This window comes from Oncorhynchus gorbuscha, linkage group LG17 (genome assembly GCF_021184085.1).
Source record: "Oncorhynchus gorbuscha isolate QuinsamMale2020 ecotype Even-year linkage group LG17, OgorEven_v1.0, whole genome shotgun sequence".
Taxonomy (NCBI): domain Eukaryota; kingdom Metazoa; phylum Chordata; class Actinopteri; order Salmoniformes; family Salmonidae; genus Oncorhynchus; species Oncorhynchus gorbuscha.
This window is the reverse complement of record NC_060189.1, coordinates 43,806,167-43,817,426: the sequence shown is the minus strand read 5'-3', so window position 1 is coordinate 43,817,426 and position 11,260 is coordinate 43,806,167.

Here is an 11,260-nt window from a genome sequence, read left to right as displayed (position 1 = left end):
GATTGGAAAGGATTTGCCTGTAGATTGTCAATTTGATTCATGATGATGACCGCTAGCTAAGATTTTGAAAGTATGATGTTGACATGATCAGTCCAATCAAAGCTACGGTAGATACAGTATAACGTGATTTGAAGTCATTTCATCTGTGGCCAATGACCTTGAGCCTTCTTGGATGGACACTTCTAATATAACTCTATGGCAGCACCCAAGGGGCTAGAATTTTACTAGCTCTACCTTTAGACTTGGCGGTGACATAGTGTCCCCATGAGTGACAGAACACTGAGCCAATCACGGCGCAACGCTCTGTATTTTCTGGAGATGCCTTAATCGAGAAAACTGAAAAAGAGACCATGTTTTATGCGTCTTTATTAACTCAATGATACATATTGTTTGCAAACTGATGCATTAATGCTAAAATAACATGCAACTGCAGACAGGACAGGTGCACCTGGGTGGGTGGAGTTCCTCTCTCCCCTCATTCAGACAACAGATACTCCTGGTCGGTTCTGCTCAAACACGGGCGTTGTTTCTTTATTATCTGTCTTTATGGCCTCCGCCACTCTATATCTGTCTCAGACGACTATAAACACAACCAATAAGTGTGTATTTGTGTGTGTGTGTGTGTGTGTGTGTGCCAGAGGGAAAAAGGCTAAAGTCAACGATTAGGAAAACACACACTAAACCGCTTTGCCATTGACTTACACACACAAATGCATGCATGCACGCATCTATTAACGCGGTGGAGCAGGGTATATATGTTTGTGCGTGCATGTGTGTGTGTGTTTGTGTGTGCATGTGTGTGTTTGTGCGTGCATGTGTGTGTGTGTTCGTGTGTTTGTGCGTGCATGTGTGTGTGTGTTTGTGTGTGCATGTGTGTTTTGGTGTGTGCATGTGTGTGTTTGTGAGAGCATGTGTGTGTGGCTTTGTGTGTGCGTGCGTGTGTGTGTGGGTGCGCGTGTGTGTGTTTGTGCGTGCGTGCGTGTGTGTGTGTTTGTGCGTGCATGTGTGTGTAACAGAAAGAGCTTACCTCTTTAGCATTCACATGAAGGATGAGTACGTCAGTATGTATGCATTATTATCACAACATGCAGTAACTTATTAACACGCATACAGAACAGAAGACATTGGTGAACCCTGAGTCATTTACAGTCCCCAAGGCCTGCTGCACCCTTCACAATCAATCAGTCACATGGAAAGATTGTGGTACAGATAAGGTTAGCGACACACATTGTAATAACACAGGAGGTGGCCCATTAGTCTATCTCAGGTGACATTGTTAGACTTGATAAAAATTCAAACTCAGGTTTTTACTTACAACTCGTGTCAGTTGATGATCCGACTTTGAGAGGCCAGGCCACACACACCGACCATCGTTCACCACACACACAGCGACACGGATCGCTGTACACAGCACACACAGCGACACGGATCGCTGTACACCACACACACAGCGACACGGGATCGCTGTACACCACACACACAGCGACACGGATCGCTGTACACAGCACACACAGCGACACGGATCGCTGTACACCACACACACAGCGACACGGATCGCTGTATACCACACACACAGCGACACGGATCGCTGTACACAGCACACACAGCGACACGGATCGCTGTACACCACACACACAGCGACACGGATCGCTGTACACAGCACACACAGCTACACGGATCGCTGTACACCACACACACAGCGACACGGATCGCTGTACACCACACACACAGCGACACTGATCGCTGTACACCACACACACAGCGACACGGATCGCTGTACACCACACACACAGCGACACTGATCGCTGTACACCACACACACAGCGACACTGATCGCTGTACACCACACACACAGCGACACGGATCGCTGTACACCACACACACGGCGACACTGATCGCTGTACACCGCACACACAACGCAACGACACGGATCGCTGTACACCACACACACAGCGACACGGGTCGTTGTACACAGCACACACAGCGACACGGATCGTTGTACACAGCACACACAGCGACACTGATCGCTGTACACCACACACACAGCGACACGTATCGCTGTACACCACACACACGGCGACACTGATCGCTGTACACCACACACACAACGCAACGACACGGATCGCTGTACACCACACACACAGCGACACGGGTCGTTGTACACAGCACACACAGCAACACTGATCGCTGTACATCACACACACAGCAACACGGATCGCTGTACACCACACACACAGCGACACTGATCGCTGTACACCACACACACAGCGACACGGATCGCTGTACACCACACACACGGCGACACGGATCGTTGTACACCACACACACGGCGACACTGATCGCTGTACACCACACACACGGCGACACGGATCGCTGTACACCACACACACGGCGACACGGATCGTTGTACACAGCACACACAGCGACACGGATCGCTGTACACCACACACACAGCGACACGGATCGCTGTACACCACACACACGGCGACACGGATCGTTGTACACCACACACACAGTGACACGGATCGTTGTACACCACACACACGGCAACACGGATCGCTGTACACCACACACACAGCGACACGTATCGCTGTACACCACACACACGGCGACACTGATCGCTGTACACCACACACACAACGCAACGACACGGATCGCTGTACACCACACACACAGCGACACGGATCGTTGTACACAGCACACACAGCGACACGGATCGCTGTACACCACACACATAGCGACACGGATCGTTGTACACAGCACACACAGTGACACGGATCGTTGTACACAGCACACACAGCGACACGGATCGTTGTACACAGCACACACAGCGACACGGATCGTTGTACACAGCACACACAGCGACACGGATCGTTGTACACAGCACACACAGCGACACGGATCGTTGTACACAGCACACACAGCGACACGGATCGTTGTACACAGCACACACAGCGACACGGATCGCTGTACACCACACGCACAGCGACACGGATCGTTGGACACAGCACACACAGCGACACTGATCGCTGTACACCACACACACAGCGACACTGATCGCTGTACACCACACACACGGCGACACTGATCTCTGTACACCACACACACAGCAACACGGATCGCTGTACACCACACACACGGTGACACGGATCGTTGTACACCACACACACGGTGACACTGATCGCTGTACACCACACACACGGCGACACGGATCGTTGTACACAGCACACACAGCGACACTGATTGCTGTACACCACACACACAGCGACACGGATCGCTGTACACCACACACACGGCGACACGGATCGTTGTACACCACACACACGACGACACTGATCGCTGTACACCACACACACAGCGACACGGATCGCTGTACACCACACACACAGCGACACGGATCGTTGTACACAGCACACACAGCGACACTGATCGCTGTACACCACACACACAGCGACACGTATCGCTGTACACCACACACACGGCGACACTGATCGCTGTACACCACACACACAACGCAACGACACGGATCGCTGTACACCACACACACAGCGACACGGGTCGTTGTACACAGCACACACAGCAACACTGATCGCTGTACATCACACACACAGCAACACGTATCGCTGTACACCACACACACAGCGACACTGATCGCTGTACACCACACACACAGCGACACGGATCGCTGTACACCACACACACGGCGACACGGATCGTTGTACACCACACACACGGCGACACTGATCGCTGTACACCACACACACGGCGACACGGATCGCTGTACACCACACACACGGCGACACGGATCGTTGTACACAGCACACACAGCGACACGGATCGCTGTACACCACACACACAGCGACACGGATCGCTGTACACCACACACATGGCGACACGGATCGTTGTACACCACACACACAGTGACACGGATCGTTGTACACCACACACACGGCAACACGGATCGCTGTACACCACACACACAGCGACACGTATCGCTGTACACCACACACACGGCGACACTGATCGCTGTACACCACACACACAACGCAACGACACGGATCGCTGTACACCACACACACAGCGACACGGATCGTTGTACACAGCACACACAGCGACACGGATCGCTGTACACCACACACATAGCGACACGGATCGTTGTACACAGCACACACAGTGACACGGATCGTTGTACACAGCACACACAGCGACACGGATCGTTGTACACAGCACACACAGCGACACGGATCGTTGTACACAGCACACACAGCGACACGGATCGTTGTACACAGCACACACAGCGACACGGATCGTTGTACACAGCACACACAGCGACACGGATCGCTGTACACCACACACAGCGACACGGATCGCTGTACACCACACGCACAGCGACACGGATCGTTGTACACAGCACACACAGCGACACTGATCGCTGTACACCACACACACAGCGACACGTATCGCTGTACACCACACACACAGCGACACGGATCGCTGTACACCACACACACGGCGACACTGAACGCTGTACACCACACACACAGCGACACTGATCGCTGTACACCACACACACAGTGACACGGATCGCTGTACACCACACACACGGCGACACGGATCGTTGTACACCACACACACGATGACACTGATCGCTGTACACCACACACACAGCGACACGGATCGCTGTACACCACACACACAGCGACACGGATCGTTGTACACAGCACACACAGCGACACTGATCGCTGTACACCACACACACAGCGACACGTATCGCTGTACACCACACACACGGCGACACTGATCGCTGTACACCACACACACAACGCAACGACACGGATCGCTGTACACCACACACACAGCGACACGGGTCGTTGTACACAGCACACACAGCAACACTGATCGCTGTACATCACACACACAGCAACACGTATCGCTGTACACCACACACACAGCGACACTGATCGCTGTACACCACACACACAGCGACACGGATCGCTGTACACCACACACACGGCGACACGGATCGTTGTACACCACACACACGGCGACACTGATCGCTGTACACCACACACACGGCGACACGGATCGCTGTACACCACACACACGGCGACACGGATCGTTGTACACAGCACACACAGCGACACGGATCGCTGTACACCACACTCACAGCGACACGGATCGCTGTACACCACACACACGGCGACACGGATCGTTGTACACCACACACACAGCGACACGGATCGTTGTACACCACACACACACGGCGACACGGATCGCTGTACACCACACACACAGCACACACACGTGATCGCTGTGTACACACCACACACACGGGCGACACTGATCGCTGTACACCACACACACAACGCAACGACACGGATCGCTGTACACCACACACACAGCGACACGGATCGTTGTACACAGCACACACAGCGACACGGATCGCTGTACACCACACCACACACACGGAGCGACACGGATCGTTGTACACAGCACACACAGCGACACGGATCGTTGTACACAGCACACACAGCGACACGGATCGTTGTACACAGCACACACAGCGACACGGATCGTTGTACACAGCACACACAGCGACACGGATCGTTGTACACAGCACACACAGCGACACGGATCGTTGTACACAGCACACACAGCGACACGGATCGTTGTACACAGCACACACAGCGACACGGATCGCTGTACACCACACGCACAGCGACACGGATCGTTGTACACAGCACACACAGCGACACTGATCGCTGTACACCACACACACAGCGACACGTATCGCTGTACACCACACACACAGCGACACGGACGCTGTACACCACACACACAGCGACACTGATCGCTGTACACACACACAACGCAACGACACGGACACACCACACACACACGACACGGATCGCTGTACACACACACACACAGCGACACGGATCGCTGTACACCACACACACAGCGACACGGATCGTTGTACACACACACACACAGCGACACGGATCGCTGTACACTGTACACACACACAGCGACACGGATCGTTGTACACACACACACAGCGACACGGATCGCTGTACACACACACACAGCGACACGGATCGTTGTACACAGCACACACAGCGACACGGATCGCTGTACACCACACACACAGCGACACGGATCGTTGTACACAGCACACACAGCGACACGGATCGTTGTACACAGCACACACAGCGACACGGATCGTTGTACACAGCACACACAGCGACACGGATCGTTGTACACAGCACACACAGCGACACGGATCGTACACACCACACACAGCGACACGGATCGTACACTGTACACAGCACACACAGCGACACGGATCGTTGTACACAGCACACACAGCGACACGGATCGTTGTACACACGGATCGCTGTACACCACACACAGCGACACGGATCGCTGTACACCACACGCACAGCGACACGGATCGTTGTACACAGCACACACAGCGACACTGATCGCTGTACACCACACACACAGCGACACGTATCGCTGTACACCACACACACAGCGACAGGGATCGCTGTACACCACACACACGGCGACACTGAACGCTGTACACCACACACACAGCGACACCGATCGCTGTACACCACACACACAGTGACACGGATCGCTGTACACCACACACACAGCGACACGGATCGTTGCACACAGCACACACAGCGACACGGATCGCTGTACACCACACACACAGCGACACGGATCGTTGTACACAGCACACACAGCGACACAGATCGTTGTACACAGCACACACAGCGACACGGATCGTTGTACACAGCACACACAGCGACACGGATCGCTGTACACCATACACACAGCGACACGGATCGTTGTACACAGCACACACAGCGACACGTATCGCTGTACACCACACACACAGCGACACTGATCGCTGTACACCACACACACAGCGACACTGATCGCTGTACACCACACACACAGCGACACGGATCGCTGTACACCACACACACAGCGACACGGATCGCTGTACACCACACGCACAGCGACACGGATCGTTGTACACAGCACACACAGCGACACTGATCGCTGTACACCACACACACAGCGACACGTATCGCTGTACACCACACACACAGCAACACGTATCGCTGTACACCACACACACAGCGACACTGATCGCTGTACACCACACACACAGCGACACGGATCGCTGTACACCACACACACGGCGACACGGATCGTTGTACACCACACACACGGCGACACTGATCGCTGTACACCACACACACGGCGACACGGATCGCTGTACACCACACACACGGCGACACGGATCGTTGTACACAGCACACACAGCGACACGGATCGCTGTACACCACACTCACAGCGACACGGATCGCTGTACACCACACACACGGATCGTTGTACACAGCACACACAGCGACACGGATCGTTGTACACCACACACACAGCGACACGGATCGTTGTACACACACACGGACGCTGCACACACGGATCGCTGTACACCACACACACAGCGACACGGATCGCTGTACACACACACACACGGCGACACGGATCGCTGTACACACACACACACAACGCAACGACACGGACACGGCTGTACACCACACACACAGCGACACGGATCGTTGTACACAGCACACACACAGCGACACGGATCGCTGTACACCACACACAGCGACACGGATCGTTGTACACAGCACACACAGCGACACACAGCGATCTCTGTACACCACACACACAGCAACACGGATCGCTGTACACCACACACACGGTGACACGGATCGTTGTACACCACACACACAGTGACACTGATCGCTGTACACACACACACACGGCGACACGGATCGTTGTACACAGCACACACAGCGACACTGATTGCTGTACACCACACACACAGCGACACGGATCGCTGTACACCACACACACGGCGACACGGATCGTTGTACACCACACACACGCGACACTGATCGCTGTACACCACACACAGCACACGGATCGCTGTACACCACACACACAGCGACACGGATCGTTGTACACCACACACACAGCGACACGGATCGCTGTACACCACACACACAGCGACGACATCGCTGTACACCACACACACGGCGACACTGATCGCTGTACACCACACACACAACGCAACGACACGGATCGCTGTACACCACACACACAGCGACACGGATCGTTGTACACAGCACACACAGCGACACGGATCGCTGTACACCACACACATAGCGACACGGATCGTTGTACACAGCACACACAGCGACACTGATCTCTGTACACCACACACACAGCAACACGGATCGCTGTACACCACACACACGGTGACACGGATCGTTGTACACCACACACACGGTGACACTGATCGCTGTACACCACACACACGGCGACACGGATCGTTGTACACAGCACACACAGCGACACTGATTGCTGTACACCACACACACAGCGACACGGATCGCTGTACACCACACACACGGCGACACGGATCGTTGTACACCACACACACGACGACACTGATCGCTGTACACCACACACACAGCGACACGGATCGCTGTACACCACACACACAGCGACACGGATCGTTGTACACAGCACACACAGCGACACTGATCGCTGTACACCACACACACAGCGACACGTACACCACACACACAGCGACACGGATCGCTGTACACCACACACACGGCGACACTGATCGCTGTACACCACACACACACACGCAACGACACGGATCGTTGTACACCACACACACAGCGACACGGGTCGTTGTACACAGCACACACAGCAACACTGATCGCTGTACATCACACACACAGCAACACGATCGCTGTACACCACACACACGGCGACACTGATCGCTGTACACCACACACACAGCGACACGGATCGCTGTACACTACACACACGGCGACACGGATCGTCTGTACACCACACACACAGCGACACGGATCGCTGTACACCACACACACAGCGACACGGATCGTTGCGGACTCTCCCAGGTTAAGAGGGGTACAGATGGGCTGGGGTCTGGAAGGGACGAGCCTGGCAGAGGGAGACACATTCCTAGGAAAGCAGAAACCTGGCGGGACATTCCTGGGGGTCTGGGTGGTCTGATGTGGGTCCATTGGAGGGGCAGAAAAGGGCAGAGAGGGACCAACTGTCAGGCGTTCCAAGGAGCAGACATCAAAGGGGAGCCAGCAGCCCGGTGGAAAATGACCCGCTTGCCCAGACTGGTCCCAGTCTGTCACCCACAACACATACACATGCACATGCACACAAAAACACACACACACACACACACTCCAGGCCCCAGCATGCCTAGATCACAGCGGCCATGTCACAGCTCCGCTTCCCACACTCCTTAAGGGACAAGGCACACACACACACACACACACAGCGTTTCGGCCCAGGTCCCACTGTGACACCTGCAGGAGGGGGTGAGGGGCGTGGGTTGGGCGTGGGGGTTGTGGGTGTGAATGTGAATGTCTGACCCCGTGACCCTACGCCCTCTAACCCCGAGCAGCAACAGCCCCGGCCTGTCCATCAGCACTGCAGCCTGAGCAGCCAACACCTCTACCCTCTGCTGCCCTGAAATGATTTGATTTTTTATAGGACCTTTATTTATACAGGTCTTTTCTCATTGATAATATCTCTTTTCCAAGAGAGACCTGGTCCAATAGCAGCCAAGAGAGACCTGGTCCAATAGCAGCAGAGGGAGCAACATTTCAGACAAAACAACCTACATAGACTAACACGACATTAAACAACACTAGAAACACACACAGTACAACAATTACATATTGCATTAAAAACACAAACGTTTTGACTAAAAACAGCTGGCCTAAAAGCAATTACACTCTTCTATGATTATATACATCGATCAAGTGTTTAAACTCCGCCAACGAAACTAGATCATCACATTTTAAAATGTTCTGGAGAGAATTCCAGGACCACGGTGCAAAAGAACTCAAACTATTTCTGCCATGACCTGTTCTAATTTGTGGTACTGTTAGAAGCAAATCAGAATGGGACCGTAATTGATATTTATTATACTGACCTGACTAAAAAGGAACAGAGATAAAGTGGCATTTGACCCAATATGGCCTTATAAAATCAGTGTATACCAGTGTTTAAGCCTACGCAAGGTCAATGACGACCAGCCAACAGCGCTGTAGAGATCACAATGTGTTAGACGTTTCTGATTTGTAAAGAACCTGAGGGCTGCATGATACACTGAATCAAGTGCTCTCAGGGTAGTGGCTGAGGCCTGCATATAGATAACTTCACTAAAATCTAAAACCGACAGTAATGTACATCGTACCAGCTCCTTCCTGGCCTCAAAAGAAAAACAAGCCTTACGCCGGTAATAAAATCCTATTTTCAGCTTGAGCTTCCTTATCAAGTTCTCTCCATGCACAGTGAAGCTCAGCTTGTCATCAACCCACACACCCAAATATTTGTACACTTTAACTTGCTCTATAGTATATCCAGCCAATGTAGCAATGACATGATTAGTAAAATGCCTGGCATTTGAAAATACCATTGCAATTTGTTTTACCCGAATTTAGAATAAGCTTTAAATCATACAGATTCTGTTGTATGATGCTAAATGCTCTTTGGACATTTTCAAAAGCTAAAGATAAACTACTACCACTTGAATAAAGAACAGCATCATCTGCATAAAAATGAACATCCGCTGTTTCAATAAGATCCCCAATGTTGTTGATATACAAAATGAACAACAGTGGGCCCAAAATAGAACCTTGCAGAACACCTGAGTACAACTCTATGGACTCAGACAACCATCCGCCATTACACATTGTGTACGATTTGATAGGTCATTTATAAACCAATGTTAACCCAGTCTTTTTCACAAGTTGTTCCAGGAATGGTTAGGTACACAACAGGGTAATAGTTTCTTCAGTGTTTCAGAATGAGGTCGGGGATGGAGATACAGACAATGGAACGATGACTGACAGACACGCTGACTCACCTAGTTCTCTGGAAGGCCATCATTCACACACGTTCATTTTCACATGGTTCAGTTCAGAAAACCTGCTCTTCCAGTCTACGCAACACACTCACCATTGTCTTGCTTTGTGTGTGTGTGTGTGTGTGTGTGTGTGTGTGTGTGTGTGTGTGTGTGTGTGTGTCTGTCTGTCTGTCTGTCTGTCTGTCTGTCTGTCTGTCTGTCTGTCTGTCTGTCTGTCTGTCTGTCTGTCTGTCTGTCTGTCTG